General features: G+C 39.7%; 2 long non-coding RNA genes across 8 annotated transcripts in view; one reads left to right on the forward strand and one right to left on the reverse strand.

Moving 5' to 3' along the window:
* The window catches only part of LOC122564380 (uncharacterized), a 224744-nt gene extending 213883 nt beyond the window's left edge, over positions 1-10861 (reverse strand). For 4 of the 6 annotated variants that reach the window (XR_015752875.1, XR_015752872.1, XR_015752874.1 and 1 more), the window contains exons 1-2: positions 9583-9966; positions 6762-7071 (exon numbers count right to left, since the gene is read on the reverse strand). This is a non-coding gene — a long non-coding RNA (uncharacterized LOC122564380). Of the gene's footprint in view, positions 1-6761; positions 7072-9582; positions 9967-10691 lie in introns of those variants that run through there. The other 2 variants (XR_015752876.1, XR_015752877.1) reach the window with 2 other exon arrangements.
* Positions 1-17581, forward strand: part of LOC122564379 (uncharacterized) — a 231353-nt gene that overhangs the window by 43536 nt on the left and 170236 nt on the right. The gene's annotated exons all lie outside the window — the stretch shown is intronic.

Here is a 17581-nt window from a genome sequence, read left to right on the forward strand (position 1 = left end):
AAACTTTAGGCCAAGGTACATTGATGACTTCAGATTATTCGGCATAAAACGCTGTTTAAAGAAAACTACAAAAAGCAGCCTACTGCCACACTGTACAGATGTGCATAGATAACCTATTGCAGAAGACATGAAGAAATTACTTTTATAGGAGCCACCCTCATATATCTCAACAATGTCCTTCATCATTCAAGGAGAAAGTGAGGTCTGCAGATGCTGGAGATCAAAGTTGAAACTTTATTGCTGGAACAGCACAGCAGGTCAGGCAGCATCCAGGGAACAGGAGATTCGACGTTTCGGGCACAGGCCCTTCTTCAGGAATGAGCAGAGAGTGTTCCCCCCTCACTTCTCTCCAAGGCCCCAAAGGAAACTTCCATATCCGCCACAGATTCACCTGCACCTCCACCCACATCATCTACTGCATCCGCTGCAGCCGGTGTGGCCTCCTCTATATTGGGGAAACAGGCCGCCTACTTGCGGAGCGATTCAGAGAGCACCTCTGGGCCACCCGGACGAACCAACCCAACCAACCTGTAGCACAGCATTTCAACTCCCCCTCCCACTCCACCGAGGATATGCAGGTCATTGGACTCATCCACCGCCAAACCACAACAACCCGACGGTCGGAGGAGGAGCGTCTTATCTTCCGACTGGGAACCCTCCAACCGCAGGGGATGAACTTGGACTTCACCAGTTTCTTCATCCCCCCTCCCCCCACCTTGTCTCAGCCGGATCCCTCCAGCCCGGCACCGCCTTCCTGACCTGCAGTCTTCTTCTTGACCTCTCCGCCTCCATCCTACTCCGACCTATCACCCTCACCTTGACCTCCTTCCACCTATCACATTTCCAACGCCCCTCCTCCAAGTCCCTCCTCCCTACCTTTTATCTTCTCCTGCTGAACACTCTCTGCTCATTCCTGAAGAAGGGCCTGTGCCCGAAACGTCGAATCTCCTGTTCCCTGGATGCTGCCTGACCTGCTGTGCTGTTCCAGCAATAAAGTTTCAACCTTCATCATTCAAGTTAGTCCATTGTCGAGTTGGACTCAATCACCACATTCTAATAGCAGGAATGCAGCCAGTTATTGAGTCTTTTATTACAGGTGACTGGTGATGACAATAGGGAAGTTGAAAAACTGACCTCAGTTTTGAAATTAAGGTGGGCATGGAGTGACAGGGACATCACTCAGCTTTTACTGGAAGATTCATCACTCATACTTTTGTTACATGTTTTTGGTCCTAAAATATATATCTTTTACTAATGCTTGCCTGAAGTGGGAAAATTGAATGAGAAACAAAATACCCCATTACTTTTATGAGTTTCTGTAATCTATAAACACAATGTTTTCCTGAAGAAGGGCTTATGCCCGAAACATCAATTCTCCTGGTCCTCGGATGCTGCCTGGCCTGCTGTGTTTTTCCAGCACCACATTTTTCAACACAATGTTTGACCCTATTTTGATTAAGAACTGTTTAATACCCAAATGTTTCAATTCAGAACGTCATTTTTTAAATGTGCAACCTTCTTACTACCTATACAACCAAGAAATTGATGGTAATGGGCACCACATAATTGTGCTTTTTGTAACCTGAGCAAGGAAATACCAAATGTTCTACTATTCTTCATAAATTAACACAAAGGATCTTTTTATAGAAAATAGCTTTTTGTCTTCTGCCATTCGTGTTTCATGTTTATTTTTCTGGGGACGGTGCAGGAAAATCAAGAAGTTTTTTTTTGTAGAATAAATGCCATCTTAAAAAATTATATTAATGCACACTTTCTTCCCAAACAAATGTTAGACTTACATTTTATTTATGGATGAGGAGCCAGGACAGTCGTATAATTTCCATCATAGTCATTATTATCTGTATTCAATCTAGTCAGCAGATTGTCCAACCACAAGACCAAAGCTGCAACTATATCCCCATTTAACATCCTCACACATGTCACTTTAATCAGGGGGTTCACTGAAAAGCGATCAGGAGTGGGAGCACTGATTGATTTTCCCTTTCCTGTTCCAGGGGTAGAAGTCAGCAGAAATATTCCTAACTTTCTGCCACTATTCTAGCTGAGATCAATTCGCCTCACACAGAGAAGAATCAAATCTGACCCACGCTCTAGCTAGTTATTTCAAAGCTTACTGAGATTTCAAAATAAGTCCAGCTTTCTCCTCCTTATTATTTTTTTTTAAATTATCACAGCAATATATTTATATAAAGGGCTTTCAACAGAATAAAATTCTCCAATGTACTTCACACAAGCATTAAAAAACAAAATATGACACCAAACTGATAAGGAATGCTGAATGCACACCATTCTGACTTGGCTATTCATTGACTGTTACTGGGTGAAAGTACTGGAGCTCCCTCACTAACAACAATGTGGGTTTACCAACTCAAAATGGACTGCAATAGTTCAATATGGCAGTTTACAACCACATTCCCACAGGCAGTTAAAGATGGGCAGTAAGTGCTTGCCCAGCCAGAATCTCCCACATCAAGTGAATGAATAAAAAATAACATATTAAGTCAGATGACCAAAATTTGACCAAAAAGTCAGATTTTAAGGAAGAGGACAGTGAGATAGAAAGACACAGAGATTTGGAGAGTGAATTCCAGCCATTTATGGCTTTCCTATCAGCCATTTCAGTATTGTGGCAAAAGCAAAATCCTGATTGGTGTTCCACAAAAGATCAACTTTGGTACATCATGTAAAATTCAAGAATGGCACATGAAAATTATAAGCTGCTCATTTTATTTCATAATATATAATCTACATAATCAGTTTTAACTGTTGCATTGCTTTTTACAGTAAACTCATTCTGGGCGCAGTGAATAATCTTAGAATCACGATCAGTAATCAGTAATGGAGAAAACAAGATTTGGGCAAAATAAATTGTTGCTGAAAGAACTTGGGGTGAACATAACTGCAAGAAACATCTTAATTTACTATTTTTGAAAGAAACACTGTCACAATGAAAACCTCTTCCTATGCATATGGTCACAGAAATTTAAGGGTGCATACATGAGGATCAGTGGTCGGCACAACATCGTGGGCTGAAGGGCCTGTTCTGTGCTGTACTGTTCTATGTTCTATGTTCTATGTTCTCTGATTGGCTGCTATTGATGTAACAGAAACATATCACTATCACATCGTTTGTGGCTGATGTCATAAGCTCAAAGTTCTGCCTGTTTTCCCATCTCCTCTAACACAAATAGATTCAGCAGTGTTTAACTTCTTCATGATGACTGTGCAACCTTCTTTCTACCTATACATCAACTGAAAAGAAATAAGGAAACAGTGGCATAAATACTTTTTTATGAGTCAATTAAATTCCTGTGGGATTCCTGCTTGGTGGTTTTCAGTACTAGTAAATGCACGTGTTTACTGAACTAGTACTGTATATGTGTAAATGCACATATGTACTGAACTAGTGTGTGTGTAAATGCACATGTATACTTTAACTGAAAATCATGTCTTTTTAAAAATTGAAGTTACATAACTCAAAAACTCAAGGAGCAAATTTGAAAGCCTAAGCAGAAAAATACATTGTTACATTTTTCAGGTCAAGTTATTTGAATACTGTATTCAGATTATATATCAAAAAATTAGAACAGATTTTTGGTGAAACTGTAATGAGGTTACAATGTATCTCATAGGAGAAAGGGAGGACTGCAGATGCTAGAGTTGAAAATCGAGAATGTGGTGCTGGAAAAGCATAGCAGGTCAGGCAGCATCCGAGGAGCAGGAGAATTGACGTTTCGGGAATAAGCCCTTCATCAGGACGGCTCAAGTATGACTCCTGATGAGGAGCTTATATCTGAAATGTCAATTCTCCTGCACCTCAGATGTTGCCTGACCTGCTGTGCTTTTCCAGCACCACACTCTCGACTACAACGTATCTCATGCAAACATTCCAACTAAATCTACTTAACAAAGTTCTGGATATAGCCCACATCACTATTACTTCAATTTATATAAAATCCACCATATATTATTTTCTTGATTGGCTCAAGTATGAATCTTAAATAAGCAACGAAGTACAACTGCTGTATCTGAAAAGTATGCTTTCCTGTAATATTACCATCCAGGTAAAATATTTACTAACATACAAGCAAATTGTAACCAATAAAGTAGCAAGCTACCAAAATAACACAATTTCTTATAAAAATGCTTTCAGTTACCATCTTACTTTCTCAAAATCTCATATCATTAGCAACCTATTGTGAAATACATCTGACTCCTTTATGATATTTACCAATCAAATGTCACAGATATACATGCATAACATAATTAACTAGATAGATTCATGGCTGAAAATGTGTTGCTGGAAAAGCGCAGCAGGTCAGGCAGCATCCAAGGAACAGGAGAATCGACGTTTCGGGCATAAGCCCTTCTTCAGGAATGATTCCTGAAGAAGGGCTTATGCCCGAAACGTCGATTCTCCTGTTCCTTGGATGCTGCCTGACCTGCTGCGCTTTTCCAGCAACACATTTTCAGCTCTGATCTCCAGCATCTGCAGTCCTCACTTTCTCCTCACAGATAGATTCATGGCCCCAGTATATAATACAGTAACTAACAGTAAATTTGGAGGTGAATTAAGCAATTCCGTTTGGGTCCAAAAGCCTCCCCTTTCTCAGCAGCCTTAGATTTTTCGTCTTTCTTGCTTTCCACGTCTTTTGAATTCGATTTAGTTTTAGGAAAAAATATTTGTTCACTGATATATCTTCAATGCTTAACAATGGGAGGAGTGATATATGCACCTAAAACATTGTTAGAGGCAGATACAATGTATGTTTGAAGTTTGATCTTTTGGGAGTTGTTGTAGCAGATGGTTGAGGTAATTAATATTTTGCTTCCATAAACAGATCCATTCTGTCAGGGCTTCTAAATATGATTTCTTTTTTGCAAAGTAACAAAGAGAATAAATATGCTATTAATGAACATAATTTAGTTTTAGGACTTCAAAAATGTTGGAATTGCATGATGTTGCAATAACAGCCAATCTTACCACCAATCATACAACTTGCTTTATCTTGAGGCAAGTACATCTACTTCCACTTGCCGAGGATACACTGTCAAATGGTGCACAGCTCATTGCTGATTCATCCAATATATAGGAGAATATATATCTCCTGCAGAAGGTTTGCTATGACATTCACAGAACATGCAAAGGCCAGCAAATATCTAACATAAATGGTGTCAAATGCAAAACCTCATGAAGCAAAGGAAGGACAAGTTTATTTAAACACAGCTTCTCATGCTAATATCAGGTGTAAACTACCAAGCTAACAGCTCTTTAATTAGAACATAATAACCACCACGCTTTACCAACATGCCCATAAAATGCACATATCAGTTTTGGACAAACATTTCAGAAAGCCTCAGCATACTGAACCATAAGTCATAGAATCATTACAGCATAGAAAAACAAAACCATTGATTCTGTCAAGTTCATCCTGGCTTGCTGCAAGAATAAACCACCTAGTATCACTCGCGTGCCTATTTACTATAGTCCAACAAAATCTTTGCTTTCAGATAATTATACAATAGTTATTTTTTAGGAAGATCTCTGCTGAATCTACCTGCAGCACACTCTCAGGCATTGCAATCCATATCCTAACAACTTGCTGCTTTAAAATTATTTTGCTCATGCTAGTGTTGTCTCTATTGTTCATCACTTTATATTGTTGCATGCTGGTTCTCAAGTTTTGCACCAATGGAAACTGCTTCTCCCCATCCATTCTATTCACACCCCATATGATTGATAGAATAATTCTATCAAATTTCCTTTTAACTTTCTCTATGGCGAGAAGTTCCAGTTTCTCTAAGCAAACCACCATAATAAAGTTTCTTATCCCTGGAATGATTCACATGAATCTTTTCTGCATCCTCTCTAATCCCCTCAAATTCTTCCTCAGGTTTTGTCCCCAGAGGTCCCCACTCTCCAGTTGAGGCTGAATTGATGTTTTGTACAGACTTATCAGAAATTCTTTACTTTTTGTACTCTAAAATCTGTGCATAAATCCCTAGATCCCAGGAGCTTTATTAGTTGCTTCTCAGTTTCATAAATGTATGCTCATACACCCCCAGATCAATCTGCACCTATACATCTTTTAAAATTCTACTCATTATTTTATGTTGTCTCTCCTCGTTCTTCCTACCAAAATAAATCACTACACACTTCCTTGCATCAAATTCCATTTGCCACTTGTCTACTCATTCCACCGACCTATGGCTTTTTGAAGTTGAACACTATTCATAATGCTTGTTAGTTTTATATAATCCACAAGGTTTAGAATTGTGCCCTGTATACACACGTCAAGATAATGAATTTATCAAGAAATGCAGGGATCCCAACATCACTTCTTCAGAAACCCAACGGCAAACCTTCCACCAGACCAAATGCAAACTGTTTTTCATAATTCTGTTCCCTGTCAGTCAATTTTTTTTTATACATGCTGCTGCTGTCCCTTTCACTACATGAGCTCTTATTTTGTTCACAAGCTTGTTCTGTGACACTTCATGAAATGCCTTTTGAAAGTCCACAAACTACATAAATTGTATTATTATCATTCACTGAGCAGAACTGGGGTCTCGTTATTATTTACCTGTGTAGTTTCATTCTGCCTCTGAATTCTGGCTAGATTGTTTACTTCACCATGGTTCATCTCAAACAGAGAAAATCTTTACAAAGGAGAAGCCATAAAAGAAGATATATTGTCCTTTGCAGACATTGCGATATATGAAGCAACGCATTAACATACCTGGAATTCATTCTGAATCTTGATAGTAGAATTATCCAAATGCCATCATCTTCACAAGCAATCCAATTTGTAAAATTAAATTCCATAGAGATCAATTTAGCTTATATCCTTTGTTTGTCCTCACATGAATTAACTGTTGTTCCCAAGATTTAAATGATGAACCCTTCATAATAATATCTCCAAACTCGTCAATCAGCTTGCGGGTCTACAACTGTACAAGTAGGGAACATAAATCCATTGATATTTGACTCTTAGAAGTTGTAAAAATCCACATTAATTCTCCATCTTGGTATATTCTGGTGAACTCTTCCTTTGAAAGAGAAAATACTTGGTTAACAGGTGAAACATTGTATAATTCCTGCAACATTTTGACTTCATTTTAATCTGCCTCAAAGTGGAATGAAATAAACATCCCAAATTGCCTGTAAAATATTTCATGGCTAACTTTATGTTAACCAAGCATCAGAGTCACTAGTGGGTAACCAAAATAAATCGAGAAAGTATAAATGTAATTGGAAAGCGATAAGATGTTAGGTACCGAGACTTCAGGAGTGCTAGAAAGCCAAAGCTCAGTTCAAATGTTTGTTACTGAAGCTAATTACATAAATACAGTGCGTTCTCTGGAAATGGACAAGAAACAGCTAGACATTGTAAACAGAGCACGGAGGGTCTGTTCCCAGTGAATGAATTGGGATGAGTCAAAAGAATGCTGTGTGTATAATTCAATATTGGTCATGATTCCAACAGAAGAGCAACTTACTTCTGTTCAATTTCAACTCATTTTATGATAGAATTGGGAAAGTTTTATCAAGGCTAAGCATTATTTTCAAACATCCTTTTCAAAGAATTACTCAACTACTTAGTTTGGTTTTGAGAAAATACTGTTACTTGGCCAATGAGATGGAGCCCCTTCAGGAATAGTTCATATCTTTATTAATCTTAGCACAACCTTAAACTAATAATTGCTGTCTCTTATGTGTGAGAATTTGTATGTCATACATGATGGCTTCCCTGCACACCAGGATTCTCTAAGACACTCATTCCATTTACATCCCTCACCCACTCCAAGCCTCAATGTTGTTCTATATGATTTTATTGTAGTCAGCAACTTAAGCTTCCGTCAGTAGATTGGGAACAGTACATTGATTTATGATTGAAAGTAACATAAGATGGGAAAGGACACAGATAACAAACAAAGAATAGAGAAATATAAAAGAAAAAGTGGGAAAAAATGTAAGAAACATGTATTTATATGTGATCTCTGTTTTGAAATCACTGCACCAAGATATCTAAAAATAAATGTAACTTTTACCTAAAAGTCCTTGTAAAGCATAGGATGGGATCCTAACTCACTTTGTCTCACATTTTTTAAAAAATCACTTTACTTCTATTTACCAGGTTCAATGTAATCACATATACTATTTAGTACATGGCTTTATCTATTGCTAACGCATTGAAGGAATCAGATCTGGACCCTGTTTTAATCCAAACTATTTCTCTATGTAGAATATTCAAATATCAGAACTTTTTTTGCAAAGTGGTGGAAAAAGCCCTGTAAAAAGTAAAAGTAGCCTGCAGTCATGCCAAAATGTGACTGTAAAAAAGACAGCAAAGTAAATCAACTGAAGTATAGTTTGAGATGAGTAATTAAACAGGATGATCCGTGAAATTGTGTAATTTGTTTTGTTTTACTTGGAACAGTCTAAATATATTCTCCAAATAAATCTTCATTATACCCCTCTTCAGTAAAAATACAAAAATTGAATCCATTACCTTAACGAAAGTAATGCTTTTTTTCAAATACATTATGCATTTTACAACATGTATGAAAGACTGTCTTTTTTTATTGAACTTTTTGTGGTGGGGTTAGTTTTAAGAAATTTATTCTATAAAAAAATAATTCAGGGTAGCAATGTGAAGGGGTAGCTGAAAAGAAATATTAGTTTAAACTGCTTAAATTAAACTGACTACAGAAAAATCTATGAATTATTAACTGGAGACATGCAGTACCAAACAATGGTCCTCTCTCACGAGGAGTCCTTGGGTAACAAAAGAATAGGGAGTGGCTGAACTCACTGTTTAGAATCGATGAAAGTAAAGAAGGTCCAAATTTTAGGCAGAAAATGAATGATAAATGACTTTCCCCAAATCCAATTAACTCTCACTTGTTACCTACTCGTTAAGAATATATTGTGAAATTCTGATGTATCTGTCTCGAGTCAGTACAGGGACCATGATCTATTGTTTTAATTCTGGCACTGTCAACCAAACCCAACATCTAACATACAATTTGGATATATTTCTCATGTGCCATGTAATTAACAGCAAGGTTAAGTATCTCTGGATAGTCTGAGAAAAATGATAACAGAACACATGTACTGTCTCGAGTGATTTAACCGCATTGGAAAGCATCTTTAAAGTATTTTGTTAATTCAAGATTGCTCCTCAAAGTCTTGCAATACCTTGTCTGTTGCGTCAGGCAGATTTTGGGCAAGTTCAAAATTTCATTTGTACTCGAAGTGGAAGCCTAAATCTTCTTCCCGTACAAAGAGCAAAACTATTCGGATGGATCTTCGTCCAAAAATAAAGAGCCACACACGGGGGACAAAGAGAAAGAGCAAGGGAGGGAGAGACAAAGACTGATAGAGATGTGAGTTCAGGAAGGGATAGTTCCCCCTATAACCTGAAACAAAAGAACTTGCCATGTCTAGATTTATGCTGGGCGATTTCTACCCTTCAAATGTTTAACAATGGATCCAAAAGAGATGCTTGGATATTTTCTCCCTCTGAACGATAACTATTACTCTGTACATTTGCTTACCGTCACTTGAGGTCCGCCGAGAATGTGAATAGAATGGAACGCTATTTTAGATAAAATCTCTTCATCTCTTTTAAAAAAAAACATCTGGAGTCGAGAAGCTGTATTTAGAGACGATTTTTCCTGGCTGCCAACCTGGCGAATTAACTGTTGCTCCAAGGAAAACGATGCAACTTTCGCAGCCCTGAGTTCCAAACCTGCGCAATCGTATATTTTCGTCCAAAGCAGCAGACCTGGCGATGGGATAATTCGGAACCCAGCAGAAAAGGACAAGGAGCCCGGGGGATGTTGTCACATTTCATTTACTCCGTGATACACGATGTCTGGTAACTACTGTAAAACACACTGTAGATCCCAAGTGGTCGCGATCAAATAGTTGCTTTTACAAGTTCGATTTGACTTAGGTTTTTTTCTTCTCTCTTCTCTCTTCTCCCCCCCCCCCCCCCCCACCGCAGTTTACCCTGCTCCGCGCAAACGATATTTTCACCCTAAAAAGAAACGAAACTGTCAATAACTCCTTACTGCAGCGCCCAGCGAGGATCAGCAGCGAAAAAAAGGCAATTTCATCTTGATTTCATAACATGAACCCACCTCCGCACCTCCCCCCCCCCCCCCCCCCACACACACACACCTAAAAAGATCACTTTAACACCTTGATCTTTGCTGGGAGAGGATTGTAATGCCCAGCCATGTTCGATGTAGTCAGAGTATGGAATTATTGAGAGCCCTCGTTCTATTCTCAGGCGAGTGAAGAGTTTGTCTGAGGGTGATGAATCCAAACTGAGAACAAAGACAGGCCTTTCCCGAGTTCAGTATCAGCCTCTACAAAGGAGGCTGCAGTTCGCCACTCAACTCCTACCTGTTGCTTGCCTGCTGTAAATATTTGAAAATCCAATGCGCCTAATATTTACGCTATTTTAAAAAAAAATGCTTTGTTGCGACTCGCCTGCAACCAGGACAAATAAAATTTAATTGTGACAATAAACGAATTGCAACAACGAGATTTAAGAGGCCATTCCATCAACTTTCGCGCTGTCTAGCGCGGTTTGTAAAATCATCTTTTCTTTACACTGTCACGGACAGCTGTCTCTTTAGAAGGAATAAAAACTTACCCTAAAGGCATAGGGAATGGTCATTACCTGCATCCCAATACTGCCAGCCCACCGATAACCTCCGAAGTGCTGCGTGTCTGAGGGTTAATTCTCTCTGATCTCTTCCAAGCTTCTCTGTCTAGAACAAAGGAAACTCCTCTCGCCCCTGCGTAAAAGGCTTTTGTGTTTAACTTTGGTGCTGACGCGCTCACGCACTCTTTCCTCACACAACCACTGTCAGATCCAACTTTTCAGCATCCGAGAGTACTCCCCACACCAAGAGACCGGCAAAACGTGAACAACACCCCAATCCAAGCATACACCCCGACAACCGGACACCCCAACACAATCGCTGATTCCAACATACATTCACCCCAACCGCAATTACAAACCCAACACACTCCCAAAGCTCACAAACGCTAACACAAACCCCAACACACCAGCATCTGCAGACCTCACTTTCTCCAACACAAATGCACTCCCAAACATGTGCACACGCACAAGCAGCGATCACAACACAACACATGCTAAATTGCCCATAGTGTTAGGTGCATTAGTCGGAGGGAAATGGGTCTGGGTGGGTTTCTCTTCGGAGGGTCGGTGTGGACTGGTTGGGCCGAAGGGCCTGTTTCCACACTGTAGGGAATCTAATCTAATCAAACATCAGACACACAGAGACCTCTACACGAACACAGACCCAGCACATACACCCAGACCGAAAACGCCATCGAACATTCAGGGAGCGGGTGGCATTGTGACAAGGCCAGTCAATTTGTAAGAGGTCCAGAGTGTGGTGCTGAAATTCCTGATGAAGGACTTACGCCCGAAACATCAATTCTCCTGCACCTCGGGTGCTGCCTGACCTGCTGTACTTTTCCAGCACCACTCTCTGGACTCTGGTCCTCTGCAGTCCTCACTTCCCTCCCACTAAATTTGTAATCCAACACTGGGGCTACTTCCTGGGGATGTGGATTTGAATCCCTTCATGGTGGCAATAAAACGCGAGCCTAACGACAACCGCGTAATCATTGCCAATTGTTGGGAAAGATCTACTTGGTTCGCTTTTGTCCTTTACAGAAGGAAACCTGCTGTTCTAACCTGGTCTGGCCTACCCACAACAATGTGGTTGACTCTTACTTGCTTTCTGGGAAATTAGGGATGGACAATAAATGCTGGACGAGCCAGTGACACCCGACAATAACAGAAATCCTCAAAGCACAGACCCCCACCCCCCTCCCAGTACACATACACAGACCAAATGCAATTCAACACATGAACACACAAGCATACATCTGCAAATACATATATACACCCCAGCTCAAATCCACAAATCAGTAGCTCGTTGGTACTTGTTGAGTGAGGGGGTTGGGCTGCTGCTTTTAGGTGGGCCTTGGGTATTTTTTGCCTTGCTTTTGACAAAAAGTTTGGAAACCTTGACAACAATTCGGTATTTTGCCCTTACTTTTGGGGCGACGGTCTGAGCGCATCCTTTGCTGGGCGTGAACGCTGGCCTGATTCGGGGGTGAGCGTCCTGTCGCTGGGAGATCACCGGCGGAAGAAAGGCATTCCTCAAAGGAAGAAGTTTGGATGAGATGCCTGTTACCTGGTTTGGATTGGAGGCGGGGCGGGGACGAGATTGCAGCGAGGCATTTCACCGAGAAAAGGCGGGGGGGGGGGGGGAACTGATGGGTTTTCGAACGACAGCAAAGGGGACATCTCAACACTAATCCCTATCAGTGAGGCATGAACAAGGAGTCCCAGCCAGGGTACATCTGCACTGCCAAACAAGCAGATCTAAAGAGATTAGCAGATTACGGTATCGCGTCAGAGAGAAAACAGGCTGGGCACTCGAACCCCAGTGCACATCAGCGTGTACTTTTTGGCTACTCAATAGCAGCCTCAAAAAAAAATCCCTTAAATAGACAGGATTCCATTGAAATTAAACCCAGAACCCGACTGAACAGTCGCTCGTTTCTTTTTAGGATTTACAGCATCATCACGCGAACTGAGTGCTAACAGGTTTTGTTTTAAGTGAATATAACAGGGGATAAGGATGGTGAAGGTTTAGTAAACATTTCATTCTGGACTGATTGAGCCCAACCTACGAATATATGGTGCTTTCACAGTCACAGCAGGTAAACCCAAGTTTGTTAACAGCTTTACTTTCGGTATCGTTGGGTAATGCATTGGACAGATACAACAGCAATGTCAATCTTTTGTGTCAGTAAATCAGTCCGACGTTAAGAACAAATTGCATTTATATCGCACCTTTGATAACATTTACTTACTTTGAACCCTAAGTAAAACGCCTGAAGGATACAGGACACCCACAGGATTTTGTATATTTCACAGGAGTGTATTTCAGGTTAGTTTGAGACGCAGGTAACGTAGAATTCACAAGATGTCAACCTGCTGAAGCAACAAGTCTACTTGTCAAAACAGCAATTAATAGACCGGGCTAATGATCCACACAACCCACCAATCAGATCTAAGCTCCTCAGTGCTATCACATCTAGTACTGAGTTGTGGCAGGTGATTAAACAACTTATTGGGGGAGAGTGCTCCACAAATATTCCCATCCTTATCGCCCATCGTATCAGTGGAAAAGATATGGCTGAAGCATATGCAAGAATCATCAGCCGAAAGTGCTCAGTGGATGATCCTTTTCTACCTCAGCTAAGGTTCCTAGCATCACAAATGCCAATCTTCAGTCAATTCATTCACTCCACATAACATCAAGGTACAATTGAAGGCACTGTATATTACAAAGGCTGTGGTCTACAAAAAACATGGACCAGAGCACTGAAAACATCTCCAACATCTTCCACTACAGTTAAAACACTGGCATTTACTTGGCAATGTGGAACATTTCCCAGGCATGTCTTTCCCATGAAAAGCAGAACCAATCCAATCCAGTCAATTTCTACCCCATCAGTCTCCTCCCAATCATCAGTAAAATGATGAAAGAAGTTACCAACAGTGCTATCAGACAGCAATAATGTGGTCAGTGATGCTCAATTTGGGTTCTGCTAAAACCACTCAGTTCATGACTTCATTACAGCTTTGGTCTAAACATGGACAAAAGAGTTTAACTTAAAAGGGGAAGTGAAAATAACTGTCCTTAAGATCAAGGCAGTATTTGACTTAATGTTGCATCAGAGGACCTCTAGCAAAATTGGAGTCAATGAAAATCAGGGGGAAACTTTCTGCTGTTTGGAGTCATAGCTAGCACAAAGGAAGATGGCTCTAGTTGTTTGAGGTCAGAGATTAGAGTGGTGGTGGAAGAGCACAGCAGGTCAGGCAGCATCCGAGGAGCAGGAAAATCAATGTTTCGGGCAAAAGCCCTTCATCAGGAACCATAGAACATCACTACAGAAGTTTCTCAGGGTTGTATTCCAGGTAGAACCATCTCCAATTGCTTTGTCAATCACCTTCCCTCCATCATAATGTCAGAATCAGATATGTTCACTGATGATGACAAAGCAATGTGTACTGCCTACAAGATGCAATGCAACAACTCACCAAGCCTCCTTAGAGATCATCTGTAAGACCTAAATCCTCTACCACCTAGAATAACCAATGCAGCAGATACATGGATTTACCAGCATTTACAAGTACCTCTCCAAGTTACACATCATCATAATTTGGAACAATGTTGCTCTTCCTTCAGTCTCAATGGCTCAAAATCCTGGAACTCCTTATAACAGCCCTGTGGATATATTTAAACCATATGGACTTCAGCTGCTCGTCAAGGGCTACCCCTCAGTTAGGGATGACCAACAAAGACTGCCTTGTGACTGATGCTCACATCCAATGAGTGAATGAAAAGAACTCAACATTTGAAACTGAAGCAGACAGGCACTAGGGCTGGTGACCAAAACTTTCAGTTAACAGTCAGAGGGATGGACCGGAGTTTGATAAGTTTTAAGGAGCATCCTTAAGATGGTGTGGGGAGTGGTATCAGAAGAAAACTCCAGCATTTAGGTCCAGGCAGCTAAAGGCACGGAGCCAAGAAATGAAAATCTGAACATGGCATTTACAGAATATGGGAGAGGTATCACCAGGAACGAAACATGAGAATTTTAAAACTATTATACTTCAGAATTGGGAGCCAAAATGCCGAGGTGACAGTGTGTAAATGGGATTTGGTACAAGTTGAGGCATGAGTAGCAGCGTGTTGTTTGTTTTGAGGGGAATGGTGGGCAGCCAGATAAGGGAGCATAGAAATAGTTAAGTCCAGTGGTGACACTTACCTAGATGAAACTTCTAGCAGCAAATGATCTGCAGCAGGGGCACATAAAAGCTTTTGGAACTAAATATTTGCTAGTGGTGGAGAAGACCAGTTCAGATAGTGTGCCAAGATTGCAAATGTTCTGGATCAGTATCCAGGAGGGGATAGATTCTGTGGCTACAGTAGGGAGTTTTCACATTATTTGATTGAAGCAATAGAAATGAATTGGGATACACTTGAGTTGGTGACAAAAAAGACTGAAGTAGGTTATCTGGCAACAACGATGTTACAATTGCTTACTTAATAAAATCAGTTCTCAAGTGGTTGACTGATTTTGCAAATTCATGTCTCAGGGGATTCTTATTCAGTTATTTAATCATGGATTGGAACTATACTCATAACAATTGCCAAAGGTCAACTACCTCTCCAAGTAACTGTCGTCAAGGTAGCAGAGTCCATAAATAAACAGTTATTTACAACAACATCATGAAGTCACTCATGAGCCATGATTGATAAAATCAATTTTTTTTAGTACTTCACTAATAATGACATGTGCTTCTTGTATAAAGTAATTGACCGTGAGATTCCCACTGCCACTGCTATTTGTAGTCAGAACAATACACCAAGAGCAATCCTCTGAAGCAACGGTAACTGTGAAGCAATAGCACTGTAAATCTCTGGTGCTGTTGGCAATACCTGACAAGCTTGAAAGATGAGCATAAGTGATGATAGAAGCATGGATATAAATCAAGTGAACACAGAAATAAATGATTCTCCACACAGCAGTACAAACAGCAAACAAAAATATAAATAATCAACATAACCCAAACATCAATAATCAGAATAAGGAGAATAATGGGACCATATAAACACAGGTTGAAACACAAGTGTAATTAAGCATATAAACTGAATACAAATATACAAACAAGAGTGTAAGTACCCATAAAACCAGAGTGTAACTATGCAAATACCACATTGGACATAAACATAAGTGCAAGTAATTAATTAAACATGGAATTGGCATTAATATTGCTTCCAGATGTCCATATTAAAATGTATGAATGTCCATGTTCATATTTATACCATAAATAGTTCCTGTTTCAGTGAAAACTTGTACAAAAATGTCCTTTGATTTTAATCCAATACAATGTGAGTTTGCTGTGTGTGTGTAATTCAGTGCAGGCAATGTACTTATTGAAGTACAACAGGCTTTTTGAGAGCATTATTATGTCTGGAACACAAGATTTTGTTCAAGAGTCAACATCACCTTGGCTTCACAAGAAACAACTGCTGGAAAGAATGTCCTATGAATAGGCATTAAAGTTGCTCTCCCTGATTGATCTTGTGGTTCTAGTGGATATGGAAGATTGATTTAGAGCTTTTCAAAGAAGGGCTTACTCAGTTCTTCTGCCAATATTCGCCCATTGATAGCTTGGAAAATAAGTATATTAAAGAATATGGAGTTGCCTTTGCTAACACAACAGCAGTGCATATTGGTTGGGCTGAATCGGTTACTCGTCTTTGTGCTGAACAAAAAACAATAATGAGTTGTTTCATTGATACTTATTGGATTGTGTTTTCATAAAGTGGCAGCTTATGTTTGCCTCCATAACCATGGTAACTGTGTTTCAATGCAATTCATCGCATATGAAGCTATTTGAGACACTTCTAACATCTATAAAATGCTATAGTATTCAAAACTGTCATTTGTCCTTGCGTCACAGTGAACAATTGCTAACCAGAATGATATATAATTTAGCCTATGATTGCATTCAGCAGCCCATCCCCACCCCAACCCAAGCATACACATGACTGTACATTCCTACTTCTGCTGACTTTGCATTCTTCCACTGTCCTTGAGCATCATCCCCAACCTTGATTTCTGATGGCAACGCACACGGGAGATGATTCTATGGACACTAGAACACTGAGATACATTACCAATTGACCATACATGACATATGATTTTAAACTTTGAATATCACCAGACACAAGAAACCTAATCCATCAAACTGCCAGGTTCCAAGCTGGGACTCTGGAAAGCAAAACCACTGGAAACCTTCCTACATAGCAGGAATGCTGAGACCAATTATACAATGTGCAGAAAAACAGCACAACAGCAAGTATATTTACATGTAAGTCATACGAGTAGCCTGAATCTTAATCCTTGATAGGCAAAGCATTTTCATCTGCTTTTTACATATTTACCAATTATTGAAGCTGCCTTTAAGGTTATGTTTGAGTGTTACAATACAATAGCTGTGAGTTATTTCATTAGTTAAATCCTAACTTAGCATCTTTAATAGATTAAAGCCATCATGCAAGAATTGGGGGGGGGGAGTGGTTTAAGAATATAAATTGAAATAACACCAAAGTTATTGAATCTTATGGTTTGAAAAACATATTATTTTATACAGTACATTGTTATCAGGTTTTTAATGAAGATATGTGACTCTTACAAAGTTTCATTTCTATTACAATTTTACTATTGTTTGAAATAATCCCACATAATCTGATTTAAAATAAAACATATTTTGTGGCTCTACAACTGCTGTAATTGTATGTCAACTTCGTTGGTATTTGTAAGATCACAAAGAAATTGGATCCATAACATTACATTGCATAATGATATCAGAGCCTTGTCATTAACTTCATTCTCACCCTCAGTGGATAATATCTA

Source organism: Chiloscyllium plagiosum, unplaced genomic scaffold (assembly GCF_037043375.1).
Source record: "Chiloscyllium plagiosum isolate Xiang-an unplaced genomic scaffold, Cpla_swu_hap1 HiC_scaffold_34, whole genome shotgun sequence".
Lineage (NCBI taxonomy): Eukaryota > Metazoa > Chordata > Chondrichthyes > Orectolobiformes > Hemiscylliidae > Chiloscyllium > Chiloscyllium plagiosum.